General features: G+C 40.6%; 1 pseudogene; it reads left to right on the plus strand.

Moving 5' to 3' along the window:
* The first annotated feature begins 2028 nt into the window (after positions 1-2028).
* Positions 2029-3069, plus strand: LOC112393284 (40S ribosomal protein S3a pseudogene; annotated as a pseudogene).
* Positions 3070-8469: the final 5400 nt, after the last annotated feature.

An 8469-nucleotide genomic window follows, 5' to 3' on the forward strand; every position in this document is an offset into this window, starting at 1 on the left:
ATGACAAACATAATGTCAATCCTACTTATTAATTATGAATTGTATAGTATTTTATCTGACACATGTTATATGTGTCTTCAGATTCCTTTGGTACCGACCTCTCCCATATTCTCTAAGACACTTGCTCTGTCTTAGTTTATTGTAAAAATGACCGACTCTGCTCAGACCTCTGTGGCCCAACTACAAGTCACTTACCCCAGGAATGTCAGGCCCTCCACCTAGCTGAGCTTTTGGTTTGTCCCATGACATCTGGACTAATGAGAAAGACCACACTGTGGGGTCCGAGGTCTGTCACTCTGAGGGGCTGAAAAGCCATTGGATAAATAAGCCTGGATGTGTGGGGGAGCCAGTCCCCTAAGGGGTCACCTTTGACCAGTGGAAAATAGGACACAAAAAGGAGCAGGCAAATAAATGTCCTCCCCTCATCCTTTCCCATGGACTATTCCACAGGCATAGTCTTTATAAATCTGGTACAGAGACATTGCCTGGGGCTGAGCAAGCACATCTGCCAGTCAAACATACTATATCTGTTCACAGATCCTCAGGAAGTAATGACTAGTACAGCACCTGCCATCTTGAGTTCCTTCCTTCCCCGCCTCACTTTCCTCTGTCTTCAGTCTCACTGTCCTGGGTTTCCAACTCCCAAAGAAAGCTTTGACATTTAATCCTTGCCTCAGGCTCTGTTTCCAGGTAACTCTGGCTAAAATAAGTACATTTTTTATATATCTTGTGCATATATTACACATCTAAGTTACATATGAATCCATTTAAGATCATCAATGTACCAATATTCATCTAATGACTGGAGTTTATAGGCGTAACTTCTATATAATTTACACTTGTGTTCAGTGTACTGATGAGGAGAATTCATATGCTTTTTGTGATGAAGTGATATGACTGCTTCTGGAACAGCTCAGAAAACAGGCACAGAGGCAGGCATTGGGAGGAAAAACAAATCTCTCTAGTGCCACAGTTAGTGCTGGTTTCAAGTTGGATCTGAGTCATGCGGCTGTAGATGTCTGCAGAGCAGGTTGAATGGGTGTGGGGGCTTCCTTCCTTGTTCTCAGGTGTAGAAGAGCTGACACAAACTCTCAAGTCTGCTCTGGGCTGCAGAAGTGCAGTGCGTGCTAAGAAAAGTGCCCACCACTCCCCTGCCTGCACTTTCTTCTAAAAGATGCTCGTCTACATTTTTAGAAAAGTAAGATAAGCAATTCTGGCTGCAACCTACCCTTTTCTCTTTGTCGAGAGCACACTGATATAGATTCCTGTATGGTCTGAGTTTACAGACATAATTATACAATTTAGAGATAAGGCTGTGTGATCAGAATACAAATTAACGTGAAAATCAGCCAACCCTTATTTACTCTCTCAACAAGTTTGCCTGATTTTTCTCCTGTTGTACTAGAATCATGTCCTTTGGGCAACTTCCTTTAGTTTAAGAAAATGGTTTGTCTAGAATCAGCAGCATAATATTGTCACTTCCAGGTGAGATTGGAAAGGTGTTGGGAGGGACCCTGAAGTAATTTCAATCTAGAGACCACAGTGTCTGAAATTCTATCAGATTTATTCCTTTGGTGTAAACTCTCACTCTTTCTTTTTGAATGCAAGGAAAGGCTGGCCAAGCTGTATACAACCTGAAGACAAAGTCTGGAGTCCAGAGAACTAAGTGTTTTATCTCATCGAGTCTGCATTTCCCAAGTAGACCCCAGTTGTTCTCCTTCCATACCTGCCTTTAATATCCCTCCTTCCATATCCCTCTCTTCCCTATGTTGTGACACAATGTCTAAATCATTTCTCCAAATGGAGAAATAAGAAGGAAAAAAAAAAGAAAAAAGAAGAGACATGAGAAAGTTGCTTCCTCTCTCTGCCCTCTGCTATGTGAGAATATAAGAGAAGATGGCCATCTGCAAACCAGGAAGTGAGCCCTCACCAGACACAATATCTGCTAGCATCTTGATCTTGGACTTCCCAGACTCCAGAACTGTGAGAAATAAATGTTTGTTGTTTATAAATAAAAATAACCAGCACCATGGCGGTCGGAAAGAACAAGCGCCTTACGAAAGGCGGTAAAAAGGGAGCCAAGAAGAAAGTGGTTGATCCATTTTCTAAGAAAGATTGGTATGATGTGAAAGCACCAGCTATGTTCAATATAAGAAATATTGGGAAAACACTAGTCACGAGAACTCAAGGAACCAAAATCGCATCTGATGGCCTCAAGGGTCGTGTGTTTGAAGTGAGCCTTGCTGATCTGCAGAATGATGAAGTTGCATTTAGAAAATTCAAGCTTATTACTGAGGATGTTCAGGGCAAAAACTGCCTGACTAATTTCCATGGCATGGATCTTACCCGTGACAAAATGTGCTCCATGGTCAAAAAATGGCAGACCATGATTGAAGCTCACGTTGATGTCAAGACTACCGATGGTTATTTGCTTCGTCTCTTCTGTGTGGGTTTTACTAAAAAACGCAACAATCAGTTTCGGAAGACCTCTTATGCCCAGCACCAGCAGGTCCGCCAGATCCGTAAGAAGATGATGGAAATCATGACCCGAGAGTTGCAGACAAATGACTTGAAAGAGGTGGTCAATAAATTGATTCCAGACAGCATTGGAAAAGACATAGAAAAGGCCTGCCAATCTATTTATCCACCTCATGATGTCTTTGTTAGAAAAGTAAAAATGCTGAAGAAGCCCAAGTTTGAATTGGGAAAACTCATGGAGCTACATGGTGAAGGTAGTAGTTCTGGAAAAGCTACTGAGGACGAGACAGGTGCTAAAGTTGAACGAGCTGATGGATATGAACCACCAGTCCAGGAATCTGTTTAAAAATCAGACTTTCAATGGTGACAAATAAAAGACCTCATTTGTGATATTTAATTTCTGATCACTCTTTTTAAATAATCTGACAATAGTCAGGTGTTCTGATTTGATAGTAATGCGGTGAATTTTTCTGACCTTTTGTGTGGATTTTATTCACTGCTCTTAGTTACTAAGTAGCTGAGAAAGGGTAGTGATCTGTTTTCAACTGGAATGGTTTGGATGTGTTAGAGATGGTGAATAAAAGGAAACACTTCTTTAAAAAAATAAATAAATAAAATAAAAATAAGAAAAACAAAACTGAGATGCCAGAAATGGACTAACGGGAGGAAGTTTTGCTCCCTCCTCCCACGATTCCCAGATCCTGCTGACTCTTGTAAGAGATGCTCAGAGAGCCTCAATATCTTGAATATCTGATAAGAGAGTTGTTCTGGAGTTGAAGGTAGTGGGGGGTGGGGTGGGCATTATCAGAGTCATGATACTGTGACGCTATCTGTCTAGGTTATCCCTTAGTTGGTGTGACCTCAGTTTATTGGGAGACACTATATGGTGGCATTTAGAGCAGGGCTTTGACAAGGAGCCAGACCTGAGTTAATACGTGGGTTGTCACCCTAACTAAACTTGTGACCTTGAGTAAGTTGTATCATCCACCTTCCCTGGGTCTTGTAATTGGTAATATAATCCTCTTGGGCTAAGGTCTTTGGTCAGCTCCCCATAATATGAGAACTCAGGTGCAAGTACTTTTCTAAGGACTCGTGCTCAGGAGAGGATGGTGAGTGAGGAAAGCTGGTCGAAGGAAAGAAGCCAAACAAGTAGGGAGAGAGTTCAGGTAAATTCCTAACATCAGCCAGCTCCCAAGGGAAGCTTTGGAGTATGAATTACACTCCACAGAGCTTGTGCCACCTCAAAGCAAATGAGCTGAGCTTTCATATTTCAAGACCAATCAGAAAGGCTTGCCTCTTCATCTATAAAATGAGAATCATATCTACATTACTGGGCTATTTGAATTCTACACTGTAAGTGGGTAAAACACTTGGCCAAGTGCCTGGTGCAAGGAAAGAACATGACATGTGGTGAGTTGTTCATAATAATGATCGTCATCATTATTGAAGAAATTGAGCAAGCTGCTTACGAGTCACATATCCGGCCACAGGAGAGCCTTGAAAGAGGACATGTGCTTGATCCTTTCCCTTGAGGCTCCCTGAGGAGTCACAGAAACTCTAGGCTGTGCGTTTACACTCTGGGTTATTTGGTACCCAAGTGTCTTCTTCTGCATGGTTCTAATTCTAAAACCAATTAGGATTAAAGTGAAGAGTAAAAATGAAAATGATTCTGTCATGTGTTTGTCAGAATTGTTCTGAAAATCTGAATATAAAAGATCAGACAATTCAAAAGGTCTTCATCTATGTGGATGCATTCACATGGAAGCCAAGTTGAATTGGAAATATTTCACATTGACCAGTGTCATATTTTTGTTTGAAAGAGTTTTGTCATCTCCCATTAGGTCTCTAAAACACACCTAGTATGTGGTAAAATGGAAATATATAGTGTGAATGAACCATATTATTTTTTGAAAATATTCAGCAATTTTCCATCTTTCTTCCTCCTCATTCTGTGCACTTTGCTTCTAATAAAGAGGCACTCCATGGCTCTTATTGGAAGAATATTCTCAAGTTACTAAAGACATTTTTCCTGCACACCCAGAGCCAGGAGGGCTGGGAGTTTACATCTTCCAGGCTGAACGTTAATAACTGTTTGGCACTGAACCATGAAATGCCAGTTCCCTTGTCCTGAGGTAGGGTGAACTGTGGAGCTCCCCTTGGGGTCAGGCGGAGCTGAGAATTTGCCTGAAATTTCTCCATCATCACTCAGCTACTTCCTGTCCCACGTCTACCTTTCCTTACTCCTTCATCAGTCTTTTTTGGGGACAATTCCATAATAAATCACTTCTAAGTGAATCTTTGTCTAAGGGTTAACTTCTGGAGTCCTGACCCAAGAAGTCACTAGTACAAAAGGAGTTTCTTAACAATTGTAAGACCAAGGTAAGCTAGTAACACTGCGTAATAAAAGTTAACATTTTTTGCATGACTGCAATTTATTAGGAAATGTGTAAAACAATCTATAGGCTACAGTATCTATGGGCTAAATTTATAGATAAGGGACCCATACTAATAAAGGTTAAGTAAACTATTCATAGTCACACAGCTAATTAGTGACTAACCACACTTTTGTTCAAACTGTCTGATTAAAAAAAAAACCTAGATTCTTAAGCAGCCACCACCTTTGAACCCTTGAACTTGAAACTAAGAAAGTGTGGAAGGAGATCCTTTAATTCTTATTCCAAGAGGCATCCATTTCAACCTCTGGATTAAGAGTCCAAGGAAATTCTGTCTTTGTTTTCAGATTTTCTCCTAGGTCAGCTTTGTGAATGTCCCTGGACATTTCATCATATTCCATGGAGAAAAGTGTGGACTGACATTCTTCTTGCACTTTCATACTCTGTTGCTTAGATCTTCTTAGAGACCCCGTTGAGTCCCAATGCTAGCTGCCAGAGATTCTCCACCAAGGAGTGGAGTTTTAAATTATCAACGACAATAAAGGCTCATCCTCCAGAAATATAATATCCCTGAAACCTAACCTTCTTGAAGTTCAAAAGATAGTGTCACTAAATTAAAAGGAAATCCTTGTATGTAAGATTGATCTCATTGGCCCTAATGAGGACTAGAGTTTCAATATGCCTCTCAAGTGTGTTGTAATGAGGAAGGAAAGAAAGACAAACAAGAAAGTACAGATGAGGCTAATTCCGTGAACTCAGTACCACAAATGTATTGAACGTCTTCGACATTTACTCACTTTGTTACACTAGGGCAGAACCCACCCCCCCCACCCCCATCTTCATTTTGAACTTCACCATAACTCCTACAACCACATTCAACACAGCACCAACACTTCATAATGATTCTAAGGATAATACTCCCTTCGTATTTCTCCCTCATTCATAAAACCTATGTGGAAACCACAGAGCTAATGGTCATAAAAAGGAGTGAACACAGATGTACCGTCAAAGAGAAAAGAGCCATGGACTTAGAACCTTTCCTTGTTTCCTTGTTCTTTCCCTCCTGCCATGTATTAACTTAAAGAAGGACAGATAGTAAATCATTGAGATGCTTACATTTTTGAGTGGATCCTCCCACATACTGAAGCATGTAAAAGATACTGTAAGTAGCTGCAGGAATCTTCTTTCCTACAAGAAGTCTACAGTCTAGATGAGTGGTAAGACATTTAGATGGATGGATAAAGTGTGAAATAAGTAGATTCTATTTACAGTTCTATCGGTTTAGTGGATGAAGAAATCATTTAGAGCCTGTCTGGTCAAGGCAAGCACTGTGAAGGAGGACAATTCTGAACTATAGCCTGCTGTAGGCAGGCTAAGAAGACTACAATAGGCATCCCATGCTCAGGGTTCATATAAGCAAAGGTGTCACAGAAGGAAATTTATAGGACATCATCTGACGCACAGTGGGCCTATGTGCAGCAAAGAGTTTACAACAAAAATTTGAGATATTTTAACTAAGGCTACATAGACTTTTAAATAGTTTTGAAATGCCATAGGCTTCCTTTATTAAACAATTGGTTGTTGACTAAAAAATTATATTACTAGCCTATCTTTGAATAACAAACCACCATAAACTCAGTGACTTAAGACAACCACCATTTTATTTACTCATAATAAAGAAATTATGGACAAGCAATGTGGGTTGAGCTCAGCTGAGTGGTTTTTCAGTTGGTCTAGTCCGGGGTCAACTCAGATGGGGCTGGGTGGTCTTGATGGCCTTGAATATGTGCTCCTATTTGGAGACAGTCTAAAAGCATGGATTCATTCGCATTGGGGGTATATGTTCTACCTACCTCACTCTGTCCATACCCCCAGACACTTCCATCCTTTCTATTCTGCACTAGGTGGTATCTGGCTCATGGACTCTGCCCTTCCAGCAGTGTCTTGGTGAACACTGACAAATGATAACCAGGGAGATAAGAGTAATGGATCTGAAGCCAAAACATTTATCATTCTTTCATTATAGAGAAGGAATTCTAAGCAAGATTTCAAATTTGGAGATAAATCTTTGCTATTTATCCTACTTTAAAAAAAAAGTCACCTGGTACCATGAATGTTCTGGAATAGTTAGATTGAGAACTGATCAGCCTGTTTTGTTCAGTGCCCTACAATCAGGCATGGAAGGAGTCCATGGTCTCAGGAGAACATAGTTGTGATGAGCCTGAACAGTAGTCGTGACATTCTTTACTCAGTGGGGTGAAAATAAATCTGTGTGCTCCTGGTAGATGTCTGCAGGCCCTGACATAGATATGAAAGAACATCTTCCTCCCTTTCGGCTTAGACATGAGACATAAAGCATACCAGCGACCTTTTCTCCTTAACACTTACATAGGGATTTGTCAATACCTGAAGTACACTTTCAGTATTGAAAATCTAGCTTCTTAACCTCCTGGTATTTGAGAAAAAAAATATCATTTGGTGGCCTGAAATAGAATGTAACTAAACGTTACCCAAATAGGTTCAAAATTTTCAGGTCTTTTCTAAAAGAATCCAAGACAGCCTTTTTGACAAGGAGAATACTTTGTTGCAATGCTCCGTCTGCTTACTGCTGCTTTACCAAAGGTGGGGAGGGTTCTCAAAGTACTTCAGAAGTGTTAATACATTTGTTCCTCAAATGCCCTTAATTAATGTATAAAGAGCAATAATTTATTGCCATTAAATAAAAGAGCCACATTAGCATCTGTCCACATCCCCTTTGCTCCTAACCCTGTGGTGCACATTGACCTAAAATCTAACTGTCACCATTTGCATCTCTTTGCCTGAGGGCTTCTCTTGCCCCCCACATTTCTCTGCCCTGTTGCACAGCAGGCTGAAAAGGACTAGAGAATGAACATTCCTCAGGAGTAGCCATCAATGGCTGTCAGCAATGACTGACAGAAATTGAAGATCCATAGACAGCGGCCTCCCCCTACAGCAACCCCTCCCCTCTGGTGGCATAATTCTGAGGCCTCTGTTTTACACCGGCTCCAGGGTCCCCCAACAGGAGTAAGCTCCAGTTACCCACAGTGACACTAAACTTGAGAATCTACCCTGAATCACCTACCTTGCTGCCCTGGAGCTTCCTCCTAAATAAATCACTTGCTCTTGAATCTGCATCTCATATTCTGCTTCTGGGGGAAACAAATCTAATGCAAACACTGATGTATAGATGTTGCCTTTAATTAAATGAGATCTAATCTTTAGGTTTGAGACCCAGAGCTCCTTCCATGAGAACATTCTCTTCTTTCTATATTTAGAATTATGGAGTTTAAATTAGAAAAGACAGTAGAGAGTTGTATCCCAAACACTTCATTCTACAGTTGAGGAAACTGAGGGTCAGAGAGGTGGAGAACTTGCTTCTTAGGGGTAAAGCAAAGCATCTTTTTGTTCCAAGAACATCACTGTCCACAATAAGCCACACCATACCAATTGTTTTGAGAGTATCTTTATGTATTTCCTTATTGAATATGATGCAATGAAAATAGTATACTTCAATGAGGGAGAGAGACAAACTTGCAGTTAACAAGCAAAACAGGCTAGAAGAAGAGAGAGGGAAAGA

This window comes from Neophocaena asiaeorientalis, unplaced genomic scaffold, assembly GCF_003031525.2.
Source record: "Neophocaena asiaeorientalis asiaeorientalis breed wild unplaced genomic scaffold, Neophocaena_asiaeorientalis_V1.1 scaffold64, whole genome shotgun sequence".
In the NCBI taxonomy this organism is placed as follows: domain Eukaryota; kingdom Metazoa; phylum Chordata; class Mammalia; order Artiodactyla; family Phocoenidae; genus Neophocaena; species Neophocaena asiaeorientalis.